Source organism: Falco biarmicus, chromosome 12 (genome assembly GCF_023638135.1).
Source record: "Falco biarmicus isolate bFalBia1 chromosome 12, bFalBia1.pri, whole genome shotgun sequence".
Lineage (NCBI taxonomy): Eukaryota > Metazoa > Chordata > Aves > Falconiformes > Falconidae > Falco > Falco biarmicus.
The window spans coordinates 10670422-10690660 of record NC_079299.1 but is presented as its reverse complement, the minus strand read 5'-3'; the positions used below and the strand labels follow the sequence as shown (position 1 = coordinate 10690660).

The 20239-nt window shown below is 41.0% G+C and overlaps 1 protein-coding gene across 1 annotated transcript in view; it reads right to left on the bottom strand.

The window, feature by feature from the left end:
- The window catches only part of PTPN14 (protein tyrosine phosphatase non-receptor type 14), a 118782-nt gene extending 108672 nt beyond the window's left edge, over positions 1–10110 (bottom strand). The window contains exon 1 of the mRNA XM_056356987.1: positions 9847–10110. The gene's annotated coding sequence lies outside the window, so the exon portion shown is untranslated. The remainder of the gene's footprint in view (positions 1–9846) is intronic.
- Between the last annotated feature and the right edge of the window lie 10129 nt (positions 10111–20239).

Sequence of the window (20239 nt, the reverse complement as noted above, 5' to 3'; positions counted from 1 at the left end):
CACAGATCACCACACATGCCAGTAAAATTACTTCACTGAGACAGCAGTAGAGGTAATCTACATTTTAAGTCATCACACAAACAGTTCCTACCCACACTGGTTCTCCATGAGATGCATTTAGCACCTTGCTTGGAGCATGCTGTAGAGAGCAGGACTACTGACACCTGAAGAAACCTGGTGTACAAAGCACCCAGCATAACTAGTGTGAAAATAGCTTGGGCAGCATGCCTCAAGACAGCCACAGCCAGGGCAGGAATATACATGGGTGAATGGATATATGGTCTCTCAAATGCCTCGGGATAAAGCAAATGAAGCACATATCAAAGTCCCAGTACAGCGTATGAAATATTGCAAAGGACATCACTTTGTTTGTGAAGGCCCCAAAACACTATACTGCCAAAACTATTTACTTCAAGATATCTGGATTGGTTTTATACTATTGTTTTACCAGATTCTTTGCTAAAGAATGCATATTAAATGCCCAAGCTAAAAAAAAAAACAAACCAAAAACCAAAAAACACCACCCCCAAAAAAACCCAAAACACCAAAAAAAAACCCCACTAAACCCCTCAACTTTTTCCCAAATTCAGTAACCCAGCTCATCTTCATCCTTAGAACTGCAGAAAAATAACAATTACTGGAGTTAATATCACATGGGTTTGATTTGAAAAAATATTTTATTACTTCAAACCACTATGTAGAAAGAGACCTATCTGATTACAAAGCCAGAACCTTGTCTGGTTTTATGACAGAGATTTAAACTCTTCACTGAATGCTCTAGTAGACTGTCAAGTGTTATTTTAACATAGTCCCCACAACAGAGCTACTACTCCTGAGAGAGTAACACAACATATCATAGAGCTTATTGGGAAGTTTTTTTGTGATAAACAATCTAGATTCTGCCTTAATCTTACAAAATTATTTTATTCACTTTATTACTAAAGGGTCTTTTTTAACATGTAAGTTTTAAGTGTTATTTTATTGTAATTCCCAGATTTTAACTTTTTCAAAAGGCAGTCAACAAAACTAACATGTTCTGCTTTCCACACTGCAGCCACAGCTCTCAGGCTGTGACAAAAAGCCTTAAGATAACCATGCACAAGTTTTTTCACCGTAAGAAAATAGAGGAATGATTGAGGATATCCTTCCCTATCATTGTCATATCCTCTGTTCCTCTCTGCAGAATACAACACGATGAGACTGAGAAACGTATTTGCTCTGATTCTATCCCAAGTAAAAAATAAATTACATTGTAAATCCACACTACTAAGGAGAACTAAGAGAAAGCAAAACCAAGAGGTATTTAAGAGCAGACAGTGTTTTCTGAAGTTAGCTGAATACCCCATTCATTTAACAGATTTACTTGCATGGAACTTACGGTATTATTGCAAGCTCATAGTCCTGCAGTCATGACCATTTTGGTGTATTGCTTGGGGGGGTGGGGGTGGGGGCAGACACTGGACAACGCAGGGGGGGATGTTGGGCAGTGCGGGGAGGAAGTGCAAATTTCACAGCCGTATGCAGAGTTAGTGGTACTTGTCAAGGACACCGAACACATAAAGCCAGCGTGAAAATTAAGCTACATGTTAACGAACTTCTATTGTAACCCAATCTGAAAATAGAAAAGTAGGAAAGAAACCTTATATAATATCAACAGAGAGGTTCACATTACTGACTACTAGAACAAAATTACTAATTGTCTCCAATGTGTACCCAACCCTTGTCGATGTTTTGACAGATGAATTAGTGTATGGATCACAATTTTCGTACCTAAATCAGGTTCTAGGAAAACTGTAAGACTGTATCAGTCTCTCTGGATAAACCCATTTGTACATCAGATGAAACAACTGGGCCACCATTAGGCAAGGTTTAATGGTTTTGAAAGCACATCCTACTGACATAAGGTACATTAATAATTTACCTTTTCAGCAGTGAAGAGTTATATGTAAATGTGTACTACAAAAACTCAGAGCTGTTCTTTGAGCAACTGTTTTAGGTTTCTACACCAGCAACAAAGAACATGAACAGCTACATCAAAACTAGCATACAGCAAGCAGAAAATATCTCATACTCCAAGCTACTGTATCCTTCCTAAAGGTGCTTCCCTCCATTCCAGCTCCAGGGAAACTCATCACTTCATGAAGTCAGGTCCTGAGGTGGTGTCAGTAATTCCCTTCAGAGACAACTGTCTCTTAATTACTGAACTGTAAATTTAGAGGAAATGTGCATTTCTGAATTTGCATATTTAAATACATGTTTATGATGATTTAAAAATTAAATACAGAAACCAGAAAAACTCCCAAGGAACAAACCAGCTACAGAGGAGGGCAGGATTATGACCAAAGAAACCAAAATCCTCAGATGCATGCCAGCTCTTCCCAGCACACCATTTGCCCATTGCACCAAACCATTTCTTCCCCTCTTCCTTAGATTGTAATTCAAGACATGTATTACATCTTATGCTACCCGTAAGGCTCCTGGCACATTCTACACAACACAGAAAGGAATTAAAAAATTTTAATTATTAAATGAAATCTAACTCTTCATATACAGCACTGTAGTTATTTAAACACTTTCCTCTGCATAACATTAAGTAGTATTGAAACACTAAACTGCATACCAAAAGCCCTAAAATATGTAACAAGCATAAATAACTTTCATCTTCAAATGGCAGCTTTTATTTCCTGCTTGTCAGAAATAAAGTTAATAAAAAAATGAATTGAAATTACTAGCAATGAACATATTTGTTCATTGGATGTATTTGGATGCTAAATGCTAACCGGCCTCAATAATGTTCTCCTGTATTATTTTAGCTCTGTTTTATGAACAAGACTTCCAACAAATGTACAAATGCATTTGGGGGCACCAAGCTACTCAGAAGAACATGGACACATGGAAGAAAACTTGCAAGCAAACCCTGCCATTGCCTTTCTCTGTTCTCAGAAAGAACCACAAGGTGGGAAGCAGCAGCATATAAGTATCATCACCATGATTTAGCTTCCTCTGCTGTCACAGATTCCCCCAACACAGCCTTGCCAAAGGTGCAAGGAATCACAGAACCTTCACTCAAAAACATCTGCATAAGTTGTTTTGCTCACAAGCAGAAACTTGCCATGTACACCCTCTGTTCTGAACCTACCAGAGCTCTGAATCTCTGGCAGTATTTCTGTCTACCAGCAAAAGACTGCATCAACCATCCCCTTAACAGCCAACTTCTTAATCTGGTAAACTGACCAAAACATTTTCCTAAACAGACTGACACTTCACAACACCACAAAGAATCTAAATAGACACCAGTCCTACCCAGTAGGTCTTAAACTATGCCAACCAAGCTGGGGGGGGGGGGGGGGGGGGGGGGGGGGAAGAGGAGCGAAACATTGCCATCATTTCAGATGCCTGTTTTCCAGAACCTTTGAAATAAATTCCCATCACCCCCAAAGCAAATCATGGCTCTTCCTTCTGAGGCAGGTCTGTTCACATTAAGCCTTTCAGAAAGCTCTTAAGGGAGAAGTCAGATTTTCTCACAAATCAGGGTAGGACTTTCAAGGCCTTCTCCCACTGAAGGCATCAGAAGTTTTACTCCACCTCAGCACATGGGGAATTAGGCCACTGGATATATTGCTTCTCCCTCTCCTCTTCCTCTGTCCTGGTAAACAGCAGGCACAAATTTTGTGTAGAAATTCCTTTACATATTGTCTTCCTTTTAAAGTGCCTGAGATAAGCACTGTATATCATGTACTCGGAAAACACAGGGTTTCCACTACCAATAGGATACAGTTTTGCATCAAAAGAACAAATGAAAGTGTTGAGGGAAGGGGTCAAATTTAAAACGGCACGTAGACATCAAAATGTGATCTGGCTTGTATTAGTTGAATCTCTGATTGGCAAAGTCCCTTGATTTTGCCCAGGCTTGTCCAAAGACCTAGTTTAAGTATCATCATCAATAAAAAACTAAAGGCATTTTATCTACAAGGTAGTGAATGCCTCCTTTCAAAGGAGGGAGTTCCATGATAAGGGCTAATCTAAAAAACCTTAGGAATGCAAAGTATTTTCTCAGTTGTAAAAACAAGAAAGAATTGCACAAACACAAGTTAAAACAACTACTGGTAACCTTGCGCTTCTCCTACACTGCCAACTTCTCCTGTGCTAAGGCCCTACTCAGTGTCCTTTGGGTAGCTGTTCAAAGAATGGAGTCCCAAAGGAGCACATCACTTTTACGCATCTTCACAGATGAGGGCCTTCCCATTAACCTTATTTTCTGAGTTCAGAATAGTTTCAGCCTTTTCAACAGGGAAGTCAGAAAATCAGTCCACATTTTATTTTATAGATAGTTGCAACACAGATAGATTGCAAATCAAAGATTCAACCCATCAGATAGTGTTGATTTATGCCCTACAGCACTACAGTTAACACCCCTTTGGCTGTAGCTGTGACTGTTCCTCCTGTCCCTAGGAACGGTTCACTTTTTCGCCCTACTAGGATCTTTGTTCATACAATCTCCTTTGGCAGTGTTACAATTATTTGTATTAAAAAAAATTAAAAATTAAATGGTGATTGGGGGGAGTGTTATACACGTTGTCTTTCAAACTGCTCCCTAAAAATAGTCACTGAATTAAAGGCTAATGGAATTATTGCTTATTAATGGCAACATTATTTTGCACGTATCTATACCAACTCATCTAACTGACCCCTTTGAAATGACACTACACTAGTATTTCCAGTTCAAGTTCATATGAATATTTTCCAGTCTCTCCTCTTTGATAGGAGATCACAGGTTGATTATTCCAGGTGAATATGAGCACCAGTTTAATAATGTTCCTTGTGTTATTAACACAACATTGCACAACTGTAGCGTTTTTTTCTGCCCAATGCTAAGCATTAAGAAGGTGCATAAGTTCAAATAAAACATTGTTGAAATCTTCCTCCCCACCTTAATAAACATAGTTAATTTACAATCCAGTAACATGAACAAGTAATTTGATTATTCCCTTCAACATGCATATTCTTGAATTTATCAACATCATCTGCTGTTTCCCTTTTACCCAGCTTTCTTGGATTCCGCTTACAATTTTCTGTCTTCTTCAATCTTGCCTAATCCAAATACTTTTGCATCATTAGCAAGTTTTGGCACACCATCATTCATCCAGTTTATTAGATCACCAACATACATGTTCACCACCCCCCCTTTCAGAGTTGTTTTTACATCACATGGTAATTTAAGGTTTACATTGTTACCAAAAAAAAAAAAAAAGGTATTCTTTGTCATAAGAAAAAGCACACTCACTGAGAATTAGAAAGGAGAGTTGCAGTTTCCAGAAGACTTCCTTGGTGTTGAGCAAAGCTCAGTATCTAAACTCTTCACATCAGCAGAACACAAAACTGTCACAATGACTGAGGGATATCAGAGGGGGGCTGTAGGTTAGTGTTCTCTTCTTCCCAGCACATCACCCATACAACATGTCACATAACCAACTCCTTCCAGAAAAATCCTTTGGTTAGAAAACCTTAACGTTAGCTAAATTTATGCTTAATTAGTGCTAAGTTTATAATCCCTTAGGTATTTTCAGAAGTTGCTCATATATAGCTGATATGTACAACTGCTTATTAGGGCAGCAATGATGGGGGGAAAATACATTTTAAAACAAATGCACGTTCCTTTTACAAGCTTTGTGCTGCATCATAGTCTTGTGTCCTTAATTCCAATGGCACTTTTAGCATTGATTTGCTGACCTTGAGAAGTACTTTAAAGTGCCATTTTAAAGTCGCCTTTACTTTCCTCTGCATCTAAAGCCTAAAATACCAATCAACATTGTTCAGAAGGCAAGGTACTGCATTTGCATAGTCACATTGCCCTTGTTTGACCACAACCTAATCTTGCCAGTTAGCTAAAACTGGTCAAATTCCATTACATTATTAGGCACAGACATTCAAAGTTGAAGACAATGAAATTAAAATGCTCCTAATCCTTCAAACCTTCACATGAAATCATCCTTGAGTTGAGTAAGTTTGCTTTAAAAATTTATATCATTATTCATCAACAAGTAAAAAACAACAGGTTTAGCTAGAGAAAATCATTCTTTCCAAAGAAAAATAGCTCAGACTGTGCTATGTTAAAGGAATCAGTAAAGCCAATACTGAGATTTCTTGTCTACAAAGCATCAACTATGAATAAATAGAATGAAATTACCTAAAGGTTTATTTAAACAGAAAACATGCAAGCAGAAGAAAAGGATAGCGTGTATGCATTCAACAGGGAAAGACAAATCCAATTTTAATCCAAAATATTATGTCAAAACCAATTTTGATTCCTCATCTATTTAAGATAAGTGGTACCTGGTTACATCTTATAGCTCAAAAATTTTCAGTAGCTCCAATTTCGTGTTCTGGTTGCTTATTATTATTACAAAACTATCCAGACATTTCAATCACAAGCTCCATTTTGTCATGTAGCTTTACAGTGAAAGAAAAAATGAACTATCCCCAAAGACCAGATAGTCAAGCCAAATACTATCAAGAGACAGGGTAAAAGAAAATAACCATCACCAGTAATGCACACAACTCAAAAATAAAGATGTAGTGTTACTGTCTCTAAAATAACACTGTCTTACAGAACAGATAAAGACCAAGTCAACAAAACCCCCATAACCCGACAAAGCACCTCTCAGCTTTCAGGCACGTGGACATTTGACTCATTGATCCTTTCACACTCCAGAGTTCTCCTCACTCCCTCCTACATCCCAGAAGAAAGAGGAAAGGGGAAGAGTCACGGACTGTAGTTCTTGCCCCCATGGCTATTTCCACGTTTGTGAGGAACCCTATTCCTTCAGAGCCTGTGGGATGCCTCCTCATAGAACACCTCTTCAGCTCCAAGTGCACAGCAAGCCAGAAGGTCTTAGGCAGAAGATGGGCACCACACAGGACAGGCTACACTCGCTCTAGACACAGTCTGGATTCAACACAACCAGAGGAAGCTACGAGTGCTCACTGAGTTTTGAAGTCTCCTGCACTAGATGCAGAAGAATGGGAGTTAGACACCGGAACAAATATCATACTTTTTTTGTGATCCGGGACTTCAGCTCAGGTCTACTTCAGTTCCTTTAGGATCCTGTCTTTCATTTTTATTTTTTAATATTTTTTTTAAACCATTTAAGAGGTGGAGGGGGCAGCTTTCACACAGTCTCTGAATAGAGAACCAGTAGATCTAAAAAAAATGGAACCAGACCTTTCCACATAAAATTTCAGAGTATTCTGTGTACTCACAGGAGGAACATCTTCAGGGTAATGGTTTGTTTTCAAAGGCCAGGATCTGTTCCAGTATAAGTCCACAAAGTATAATAGGCCAAGGCATGCCGCGCTTCACAGTGGACTTACAACATAAAAAAAGACTTTTATGGCATCTGCTCAGCATAAAAATTAAGCCTTTCTTGAAATCTTGTAATTGAGCTGGATACACATGCACAAATATATTGCATACTAAGTATTATAGTCTGGCTCCTGCAAAGACTTGTATATATGTTTATTATTATGTGTGTAACAAAAATTCTGTGGTTTCAAAAGCACTATTCGGGAACGTGAATATTCGCACATGGGTGGGTCTTTGCAGGACTAGGACTGATACGCTACTAAGCGGCACTGCCTGCTGAAAACCTTTTAGCTTTTGTATACTACCAGCAGTTTATAAAGATCCCTCTGCTGACTAACCCTTGCAACAGAGAACGACTTGCTTCCAGCTGAGGAGCTGGAGTTCAAGTACACTTTTCACACTGCATATATCTACGCTAAACTTAAACCCTGATTAAAGTGAGCTACTTTAGTAACACTTAATCAAATACAGCCTCATTGGATATGAAGAGAAACAGAATGAAGTGCAGCCTTTTTGGCTCCAGTGGTACCAGACATAGAAAAAGGAAGCCACAGCATTACCGAAAGCATTTAGACAACTTTTTTTTTTTTTTTTTGTATAATAAATACTTTCTCCTACATTGGAGGAGCCACTGGCAGCCAAAACAATTTGCTAAGTCCACAAAACCAGATGTGTTTCATGGAAAGCCATTCCATACCTAAGTTACAATAACTGACTCATGGGCTTCTGCTGGACAAGAACAACCAGGAGAAAAGTCAGTCGTTAGTACTAACATTGGTTGCTAATTAACCCTCATGAACAACACTGCACCAAAGCTACTTCTGCTATTATTACAGAAACATTTAAAAGACACATTTAAAACTGTAAGTGTAAGGTACATACAAAAATTCAATTTGCTCCATACAGAGATCAGTCCTGCAGTTCCCCCTCCAGCCTCGATCCTCACCACTAGATCTTCTGAGGTTGCATTGAGACAGTCGTGCTTTCAAGCTTCATGCACACAAATGCAGCGGCAGGACTGATGGCCACAAGCTCTTCCACAGATTTTGGGGACTACCTTTTAGCTGATGGGCTGTGCTTCAAACCACAAGTTTGCAAAGCTCCCAACTTTTCCATCACGACCCATTAGATACACACAAGTGCCCTCTGCCTGTAAGCAACTCTGGCACAGCCTCCTACAGAAACAAAAAAAAGTTCAAGAAAGTACTGCCAATACCAGAACAGGGCCTAAAGCTTATTTGCATTACTATAATATCAACACATGCTTTATTTTACACCATGTAACAAGCAGTAGATGTCAGCTACAAACCTCCCAGAGGGCAAGAGCAAAAGCTATATAATCTATAGTTTGTGGCTCGTATTTGATAGGACATTCTCAGCTGGATAAGCAGAGAGCAGTCCCTGCCGGGACTGCCTCCCCTCACATCTCTCCCTCAAGAGACGCGACTACCTTCCCTCATAATATTGAGGTTGGCAGGTGGTGACCTGTGATTTGGGGCGAGCCATTTTAAACATATATTTTTCCAAACCCTAAAGAACTTCAGCACGTAAGAGTGCTTTCAGAACAACCAAACCCAGTAGCTGTTATCTGTGTAGAGTTTAAAGAAAAAAGAACTGGCGTCTGGTAAAAGTATTTCTTTGAGCTATGAATTTCAGGCTACCTGCCAAAAATCTCAGAAAACTTTTTGGGCAACGATATATTGAGTCCACGCCTTTACCGGTCACTGTTCCAAGTTACAAGCAGCCGAAGAGTTGCTTACAATAGAAACATATGATTATTTTATGCATATCAGAAATAAAACGTTTTCGATAGGAAAGCTCCAGCACGCATTATATCCACATACCACACATACATTATGTAACACTTGTCCCAAATACACTCCAATAAAGAGAGCTAGTTTGAGATCTTAAAAATTCATTGACTTTGCCACATCAGAAATGAGAGCAGATGTCATTCTTCCCTGCCTCGCTGCGATCTGTTCCGCGTAACTCGGCGTTACATACTTGCTGAAGACAAGCGGCCAGTTTAGGCTTGACTGTAACTAACAAAGAAGAAGGTAAACCCCTGGGCGGGGGGAAGGCAAACACAGGCACGCCGCGGTGTAAATACTAGCAGCCCGGCAGAGAGCCCTGCCCGCTCCTAGCTATGTGCAAATACCTCCCGGTGATACCAATGCCGTGTTATCTGGGTGTCTAGCAGATTAAATTCACGGGCTGGACGGACCGTCCGACGGTTGTTTATCGTAGGTCACCGACTGGCATTTGTAACCCAAGCTTGGCTATTTTCGTAATTTACACACAGCAGCGCGTACGCGGCGGAGCCGTAACTGCAGACTGCGGGGCAAAGCGAGCCTTCCGCAAACAGCGCCTGTCGCGCAGGCAGGGTGGAAGGCACCGCTCGGCTGGTTTCAGTCAGCGCGGGCGGCTGATCGCGGCGGGGACGCGCCCGAGCCCGAACTCGAGCGAACTCGGCGGCTCCTTACCTGCTGGGCGGCCGCCCGGGCAGCGCGGCGGCTCCGGCTTTGTGCGCTCCCGCGGGAGGCGGCTGTCCCGGCCCGGAAGGCAGCGGCTGCCGGCGGGACCCGAAACGGGCGGGCCCGCTCCCCGGGGACGCTGGGGAGGGAGACCCGCTCCCGCCGCCCCGGCCCGGCCACCGCGGGGAACTTCGGCGGGGCCGGGAGCTGGGGCCGCCGGTGGCGGCGCGGGGGGCCGGGGCGCCCTGAGCTCCTGCTGCCGCCCGCGGGGTGCGAGAAGGAGGGAGGCCGGCCGGGAGGGAGGGGACTGGTGTCCCGCGGGGGCGAGCGGGGCCGGCGGGCGGACGAGCCGGAGGCGGCGGGGCCGGGGCCGGGGCGGCGCGGGGAGTCACGGCCCAGGAATGCCAGGAATGTGGGGCGGCCGCTGCGGCCGCGGGGCCCGGAGACGTCGGGGACGCGACTTGGGATTTCTTTTCTCTTTCTCCTTTTTTTTTTTTTCTTTTTTTTAATTATTCCCCCACCCTCCCCAAGGAGGGAGGAAGGCTGAAACCCACCCCGCGGAGGAGGGAAAAGGAGGGAGGAAGAGGAGGGCACACGCTGCTGCCAATCGGGGCGGGTGCCGGCTGCAGCGCTCCCAGGGAGGGCAGAGCTGCCAGGTGCGGGGCGCCTGCCCCGCCCGCCGGGGGGAACCGGCCCCTTCCCCGCCCCTCCCGCCACGCGTGTCGGCGCGGGGCCCGGGCCGGCCGCCACCCGCCGTTGGGCTCCGCGCACGTGTCGGCCCGGGCCGCGGCGGGAGCAGACCGTCGCCCGGCGGGGGGCGCGGCCGGGGCGCGGCGGGGGGGGCAGCGCCCCCAGGGCTCGGCGTGGGAGCGGCGCCGGCGCGGGCTTTGCGCGCGTGGGACGGGAAGCTCCCGCGTTCCCCCCGCAGCGCCCCCGCAGGCAGGCGGGTGCCGCCCGGCTGCCCTGCGGCCCCTCTTCTGCCCTTCCGTATCCCCCCGTGCTCTCCCTCGGTCTGGCATTCCTCCTGCCCTCCCTACCTTTGCTCCGCCGGCTTCGCCCAGTTCAGCCCTTCGGGTCTCTCGCCGCTTCTGGAAGGGTGGTTATCCCTGCTGCCCCAGCTGCGCGGAGGGCTTCTCTAGGAGACCCGATGGAAGAACGCCCGCGGTGCCGCCGTCATGCACGTTCCTTGCTGGAAAGCAAGCAGGAGAAAACCTAAAGTTGGTTTGCAATGTGGCGGTTGGTGCTTGGCAGGTGTGGGAAAGCCCTTGTGATGCCTGCTGGAGAAGAGCAGAGAGGCACCAAGCTGTAGGAAGCGACGACTACCATCAGGAAGGCTGGGGCTACTGGGAGATGTTGAACGGCTCACACCAGACCAAGTAGGCTTAAGAATGGTGTGAGTACTAGAAATTACGTGTAGAAGCTCTTGTGTGTCATAGCCAATGAACAATTTGCAAAATTATTTTTGCCTTAGACTACATTTATTTAAAATTATCCACATTACAAAAAGTGTAAGCAAATGCTACCAGTGGGCTCCTGCAGAAATGTCAAAGGGAGGTATCCCTCTAAAACTGTGACACTTGAACTTAAGGACTCTTACACACAGGAAAATTATGAAAAATAGCGATAAATAAGAGTTGATACTATTTTTGAGTTACTGTGCTGTTTTTGCCACTCGTACACGTTCCTGAAGGAGTACATGAGCAGATTTGTTGGAGTCAGGATTTCTCAGATTATTAATGGTAAGAGGATCAGGAGCTGAGAGAGGGAGAAATAGCACAGATTCTTGATTTTGATAGATAAGTGATTGTATTTAAATACTGTATGTGGAATCACAGGCCTATGCCTTACCTCTGGCATAACAGTATTATAATTACATTTTGCAAGGAAAGTCCTTTTCATCTAAGACTCTCAAACATTTTACATACACCACACCTTAATGAAGTAAGTAATTATCCCCAGTTTGCATATGGCTACACTGAGGCCCTAAGAAGGGACACCATTTCAGATTTTAACTTGAATTATACTTGACCATAAGTAGGTGCAGAGCTTTGACTAACAATCTGGAAGAAATGTCAAGTGTCAGAATGAGATGGTAAGATAAATCATAGAGCTCCTGTGCTCTGAATTTTTACGGTTCAGTTTTACGCCAGAAAATGGCTTTCCCCTACAGAGTGGAAAGTTGCAAGAGAGGGTAGTTTGCATCAAAACTAGGGTTTAACATGTTTCGTTCCTGTCAGGTTCTCCCCATACTGGGGCAGGTGTAAGAATGTAGTTTTAAAGACAATAAATAACTTTTGCAGCTGTGCCTAAAGGTGGTGTGCTGGCCACCTGAAATCTTTTAGTCAAAATTCCTGCTTTGCAGCTGGTCACTTTCACTTTCACAGGTGTCTCTGCATTAGAAGTAAGCTTATTTAATGACCTTAACTGCAAATGAAACAATGTCGCAAAAAGCATAAACATGCTAACAGATGGGAAGATTTGGAGAGGAGATTTTGCGTATTGGTTACCTGCAGGACAAGGCCCCCTAGGAAGAAATAAAACCAGCTAGAATAAAAAAAAATCAGACTACTTGTCAGCAAGAGCTTTTACTAAAAGGTCAGCTCAACAAACTCTGCAAAATGAAATATATTTCAAACTTACTCAACCAAGAGAAGCTCCTGAAACTGGGAATGGGAAAGATCATTACTTTTTCCATGAGATTGCTTAATGCAGTGATTAATATCTGTATTAGACTGACAGAGATTGTAGCAGTAGGTGCTTTAGAAAAACCAAGCTTCCCAAAGATTATAGCCAGTTACTGCAAAGAGTCTTCATTAACAAAAATATGTTGTGTTGGTGCTACCACCATTTTCCAGGACCATTGAAACCTGGAATTTTTACACGTCTTTGCTCCCAAGAGCTCTCAGGAGTATACAACCCTGGAATTAAAACCAATGGTTCCCACCTGTTACTTTGGGAGTGGTTTCATGCTCTTTCAAAAATGTGATGTTAAAATGATACATATCATTGATTTAGTTCCAAAATCCTGTGCTGGTTCAAATTTGTCTGGAAAACTTTGATGGATAATCTTCTATCATATGTAGGCTGCATAATGTATTATCTTTCTATGCTGCTAGGGAATCATGTTACAGCCATTTTATTTTTATTTTTTTTCTGAAAAGATGACAACTCTAAATTATATTAAGAGACCTTATTGACTTGCTGTAATGATTTATGGAATTTTCCTCCAAACTATTCCCTCTGTTCTGCTGTAAATTATTTTTTATTCAGGTTCTTTCTACAATTGCATCAGGATTATTATATTAAGATGCTCTATAAAATAGTAGAGTAGATGGGAAATAGCTTATTGACATAGGACTGTATATCAGTTACCTTAGCTACCAGTCTTTGGTCTGATCTTGGGCATGTAGCAGCACATCCTTGTGTCTTAGTTTTCTTCTCTGAAAATTGAGATAATGATAGCGATCTTAAGAAGGTGCTTTTTGATTTGCAGATGAAAGCCCTGTATAGGAGAGAGGCATTGTTTAATTATTTTTTTTTCCAAATTGTGGGTTTAATAGGCCTGAATGTTGTCTCAGAGCGCTTGTGAAAATAAAGCCCAACACCATTCAGCTTGACCAAATGGTTAACTATCAGCAGAGCAAAACTGATTTTATCTGGGTCAAAATACAGGAGACATTTGTTATATGTGTCATCTGAAGCTATGTGCAATGAATTTTGAAGTATCTTAGCACCTTGCTAGCAAGACCTGTATTAAACATATTTTGAATGTGTTTAAACTGAGGCTAAAGTAATTCTAGAGTCTTGTTATAACATGGAAAAATCTCAGTCCTTGTTGGTTGGTGAAACCATGTCATAACCTGTTTTGTATAAAACTGTCTTTAAACTGTGCTTAAGCAACAGCTGGTGGTTTCTCCTGTGAACAGTAGATGATGTTTAATTAGCCTTACAGTCATCTACATTACAATCAAATCAAAGAATGCAGTTGCAACACATTCCCAATTTGTATTGTAAATGTGACCCTAACTGTGTTCCTAAGATCTCTGTCATGTGCTACAGCTGGATACACTGACCGGATTGTCATGTAAGCAGAAACTTAGGGCACTAGCAGAAATTCCTATTCCTAAAATCATATTCATTCTTTATAGATTGATACTTTAAGTGTTTGAAGTTTACCACAAGCAAAAAAGCAAAGGTTTACTTCTCTAGTATTCTATGCTCTCATTAATTATTCCATTTAATAGTGCTGCTCAAAATCATCTCTCAGAAAAGGAATTTGGATTACACAATCTTGGAAAACAAACCTGTTGCCACCAAGCATGAGCTAACACGTTATAGTACTCTATGGCTTATCACAAGTCAGCACCCAGTTTTGTAGACCAGAAAAAGTCTTGGTTGATTATCTGTGCAAATAAACTATGCTGTGTTGAATATTCTAGTTTGCTTATTCTGCCTGAGGACTTACTTAATACCTGTGCCTCTTTTCAGCTTTTCAGTAAGACTTGTAAAATGAAAAACTTTTTAGCATTTTTGAGTAAAGTAACAAACTTTTGATTACTTTTGATTCCATGGTTGCAAGTACTCCAAATGGGATTTAGACAAGGGCTATACTTTTCTGTGCAACTGTTACTGCTGTCCAAGCTAGAATAGTCTTATGACAGAATGAACAAAGGTTTTCCAATTTTCATCAATTATCAGTTTGGGTAATTTAAAATGTATAATTTAGCATGGTCATTAGGTCTTCAGATTTTTGAAAACAGTGGTCTCCTGAACAAAAAAAAATCACTAGCTTTTGACAGAAGTCAGTTTAGCAGCATACCTAGAAGTCAGCATACAGCACTGATCGGTAGGTATTTTAGTGGCTGCTCACTTCTGATAATCATAGTCTTTATGCGTCTCAGCATGGATTTAAGTGTCTTTACTGTGAGCACCCAGTTGAAAATATTTTATTGCCACTTAGAGATAAATGGTTTCTTGAGAAAGCGAAGACCTAACATTATAATCTAAAATGTGGTTTTGAGACGGTCACAAACTTGCGGTAACTCAAACTGATCCGTTAATGTTTGCTTGTCTCTGTGAAATGGGTGTAAGACCATGCTTGGGTATAAGAGTACCCTGAAATTCTGAAATTTAAGACTTTCTGAAATTAACAGGGATTGACACTGCAAAAGAATAGAACCACAGCTAGATGTACCTCAGCTCTTTAGAAATCTATATTGTTTCCAAAAGACCCTTGATTCTTATTCTCACTTTTGGTCAAATTTAACAGGAAACTTCCTGTGAGTTAGAACAATTTGGGAATGCTGAGAGGCGTATATAAATATTGATTATTTTCTATGCTGACTATCATTTGCATGATACACTGGAAAGATTTAAAACACATTTTCCTGGAACAGATTAATACAAAAATGGTATAAGAAATACCAGGTTGAGGAGATGATGCCATGACCAAAGTCATTAAGATACAGAATGCAGTTCTTTTCTCCTTGCATATTTATTTATTCTACTGGGTCATTTCAGTTAGTGGTTCATAAACTATGGCTGTTTGAGATGGATTTCCTGCTGCAGTTAGCTGGGTGACTGAAAATTCACTCTAGAACTTGCCTGTAAAAATGGGAGAAGTAATGCTGAGGTAGTTATGATGTGTTTAAGATAAGGAGGTGTCCTTTTGTCTTATCTATTCAACCTTTTAACAGAGAAATACTGGAAGATTTTAGAGAGAGAATTAAAACAGGTAGAGGCTAATAAGAAATTTGATTAGTTTGTTACAAATTCTTAACCATTTCAGTGACTGGTAAAAGATTTGACCAGCAGGTGAACAGAATAAGAAGCAAGTACAGATTCTCAGATAATACCTGCATAAAAATTATATATATATATGTATGTATATAAATATATATAATAAATATGTGTAAAATAAATAAATATATAGGCCATAACAAAATAGAAACAAAGTAGGAGCTCAAGGCTTTAATTTAGATAGATAGTAGAAATGGGATGTTCAAATGGAGATTAGGCACAGCAAGGGCAGCCATGATAAATGATCAAGAACCTAGAACAGAGAGGTCAAGAAAGAAGCAAACCTCAGACCTTTGAAGGCAGTCATGCAGATGGAAGCCACATACCACTGTTAGAGTTGCCCTTTGAGGAAAAGAGAAATTAAAAAGTAGTTTAAATAAAGTTAATAAAAGAGTTAAATGTGATAGAGGGAGGAAATTAGTGTATGTAAACCAAAGAAAAAACAGAACTAGAGAGCCCTAACAAGTAAAAGAGGTAATGTAATTTACTAGAGGGCATTTGCTATGTGCCCCATTTAAAAACAATTTGGTGGTAAAGATGGAAAGAGGCAGAGATGGCTATGAAAGGTGTATGCCTTTTAGTTTATGTGCAGTGCACTTATGTCGTTAATTACATCTTTTTTTCCTCACTTGAACAGAACGATAACTCAGCGTGGATGTACCTGTGTACATCTGTGTACAGATCTGTGTATGAGTACAATCTTAGCAAAAATGAGGGCTAAAGGAGATGCAAGCTTACGGACCCGTGAAAGTCAGGGAGAAGCAAGCCGTAAAGGAAATAGGTGGAATCCCATCTTACCAAATGCCCCCTGAAACCCGGTAATTCCTTGCCCATAAGACACAGCAGTATTTGATAGTATCATGAATGTATTTTTTGCTTTTCATATCCATAGTATGAAAGATTTGCTTGGTATTGCCATTTCTAGCTGGCACCAGAACTATAAAGAGAGGGAATTTACCATTAAGGAAAAAAAAAAGAATTCTATTGTTATTTACAGTTCAGCAACTGGTAATTTGAAGCCCTAGATAATATGGACTCAATGTGTTATATCATAATGTAATTGCTGTAATTATTATTTTCTTCACTGCACATTAGTTCTTTAAGTGTTATGCTAATAGCTGTATTCACAGTGTTTAAAAATAATGTTTCAAGAACAGGAAGGAAAGACATAAATACCTTTTCACTACTGTAATCATTGCTATAGCTGCAAACCATTCACAATTCTTCAGGTCAAGACAGTATATGTGCAGTTAAATAACAAGTTTGTTACATGTTTGCTTTCTTCATTCACCCAATACACTAACAAGTGTTAAACAACTAACAACCCCTGCCTTGTTTTCAATCCTTTATATTGTTAAATAATTTTACTATTGTTTGTGTTAGTGAGTCTACTTGTGTAACTCCACAGCAGCTTTAAATTCAGAGGTTAACAGTTCAGAAGTTTGTGGATTATTAAAAATCAGAATAATACTACACTGCAGGCAAAGGTCAGAAAATTTCAGAGTAATTGCACTTAATATGTAAGAGACAAATAAATGCAGAAGCTGTAAGATAGTTTTATCCTTGTCAAACGAGTTATAAAACACAAGAATGCATTTACTGTGGGGAGGTTTCTTACTATCATTTATGACAGATAGGTGTCGGGGATTAGAGCATGGGGATTTAGAGTCTTGTTACATCACATTTTAACTGATCTAAGCTGGTGTCTCCACAGTCCTGTCCACTCTCTCGTGCATAGCCCTGTTCCATCTGTTGAGCTGGGTCAGGCATTTATCTGACCCCACAACTGGGCAGTTTGGAGACCAGAGCTGTCTACAAGCTGATGTTAGCAGAAAGGCCTTTGCCTACTATAATACCCCTTACCAGTGTAACCGCCTCACCTGGCAGTTCAGATCAGCACCGAAGTTGTCACAGGGAAGCAGTGGCAGCATGCAGGTGTGGGACAGGCAGGAGGGTGGGAATGTGGTAATATTGCCTTCAGGTGGTTTAGACTGCCAGGAGCTGCACCCATGGGTTCCTGTCCAGCACCTGCATGTGACTCACTGTGTCACCTTAGACAAGCCAAGTAACCTCAGTCACCTTCTCAGTACTAGGAAACCTACCCACTGGGGTTTAGTAGGCTATACTAAGACAATGTGATCACCAAACAATAAGGCAGCTGTAGGTATTTTATCCACTAACGCGTTCGTCCAGTTGGCCCTAGCACTGCTGTCAACATAAGCACTTCAGTAGCAGTTTCCTTTAGTAGGTGAGAAATACCATACTACTTGCTAGAGAAACAACGCCTTTCCTTTGGGAAAAAAGTTATAGTTCATAATTTGTGATATGCTGTTGTCTCTGGTTTTGTTAATGAACTGTAAAAAAGATTGTGCAGGTCACTTAAAATTTTTAAGAGCTTAAGACAGTTAAGATATCTAAGAGGTAAGATTCTCTATGCATCCTAATGGCACCTTCCTTTACATTCATTCTGTTCACCAAACAAGGTATGGGTTCTGTGAAGAAATCTAAGGGTATATAAGCAATCAAACATTGTATTTTACAAAAGTAGCTCATTGGGCTTTATTAGCGCAGGTTTAACTTTGCAGCTCCAGTACTAATACCTAAACTGCCATCTTCTCAGTTACCTACCCACGTTGGCAGACATGCAGAATTTTGTTTTCCAGAGGCAAGAGACATCACTTAGAACAGGGTGGGGTTTTGGTGAGGCTAAGGGAAATGATCTGGCTTTCTTCTCTTTCACCCGCAACCTGGCAGAGTGTCTGCCTCTAGTGTGTCGACAGGGAAGCTAGAACCACATCAGATGCCTGGCCCATTTCTCTCTTTCTCTGGGTGAATGGGATTGCTCCAGCTCCTCAGGTGCTCTTTGATGTGTATGCATGTGTATATATATATATATTTATACATACGCATGAAATAGGCTTTACCTGATGGATTCTGAGTCTGGCAAGGAAGAATATGGGGGAAAAGGTCTATCTGGTTTCTGCTCCTTGTAGTGTCCAAGCAGGGTGGGATTTTCTCATCAGAAGCTCTTTCCCTTTCTTTCCCTTCCAGTTTTGTTCCATTGTGTGCTCCGACACAAGCTGCAGTGATATGAATTCAACCTTTAGTGGCTTTTGTATTCTACTTACTGTTCTGGCCCTTTACCAAAAATTATAGTAAGGAATGCAGGTGAGAAAACATAAACAGTGATTTTTAACATTTTGTAAGAACTGAATGGAATTTCAAGGACAGAGAAAAGCCACTTCACAAGGCTGAGGCAGTTTTCTCTGCTCAAAATCATGGGGTGCTCCAAACTGGGGAACTCTGAGAGCCTCTTAGAAACATCTCAAGAGTTCTAGTCAGTAGAGTAATAAAAATAATTCCAAGTGTCAGGCAAACGGTTGCTGTTAATACCCTTTATAATTTGTTATTTTTTGTTCATAGTATTTGACCTTATTCTTCTATCTTAAATCTTGCATTTACTAATATTTTTGTATTTTATATTTACTTCTGATAACTAATATATATAATACAAAGCTACTGTGCAAAATAAGGTTGATATGGCAAAAGAAAAAGCAAGTTTCTGTACTCTTCAGGAGTCCTTTTATCTTTTATGATATTCAGTTAATTGCTGCAATAGTCAAGTAAAAGATGCCAAATATGAAAGAATTCATTTGTAAATCATTATCAACAAAACAGAACAAATCTGACCATTCTTAGAAATAGACTTCAGAACAAGTGTTCTCATACTTAAGTTTACAAGTTTCCTTTTTCTTACTGTCAGCTATCCTGGTACCTGTCAAACTGCATCTTAAAAGCTCTGCACACACCAGCTGATTTTTGTTTTTTATGCCTTGTAAGAACCTTGAAGGCTGCCTGTACTCATTCCCCCCCGTTTTGAAAATTATGCCACCAATCTTGGAACTTAAAGCTGTTTTGCTGAAGCCTTCCCTGTGGGATTCATTGTGATGCAGTAGTTTAAATGCTAGTGCTCCCTGTCCATCACTGGTCCCGCTCTGATAGCGTCTGCAGTAACTGAAAACTCTACAGCTTCTAGAGTTGCTTAAGTTACAAGTAACATTTGTTACTGTCAAATGATAAACACTTACTGAATATAACATATAATGTCCACCAAGTTGGGGATCCCCTGCAGTTCAGACTGGTCCTCAGCTTTCATGAATTAATTGCCAGTACAATGGGAGGGATTTCTCATTCTTCCGGTAGCTGCTGCTTCTCTGCTGGTGTGTGCTGTCCCCTCAGTAACACCGGCACAGTCACCTCTACGAGTGCATAAAGTTCACCATGGCATTTTCTAGCTTGTTTGTTTTTGATTTTGGGTTTGGTGGTTTTTTTGTTGTTTGGTTTTTTTTTTTTTTCATTTTCATTTGTTAGGAGGTATTTATGATGGATAGGTTCCACCAATTCGATGGCTTGTTTTGTTCTGGAGCTAGTTTAGAGATTTTATAACAATGTGCTGGTGAGTTTGTGGCACTGTATTTATTTATAATCGGAGCTCCTGCGCGCTGATCGGCGAGCATTTGAACTTATGAGGGAAGATTTGTTTAACTGAATTTCCTTAATATGATTAAAAGAACAGTGCTTGAGTAAATATTCTCAGAATTAT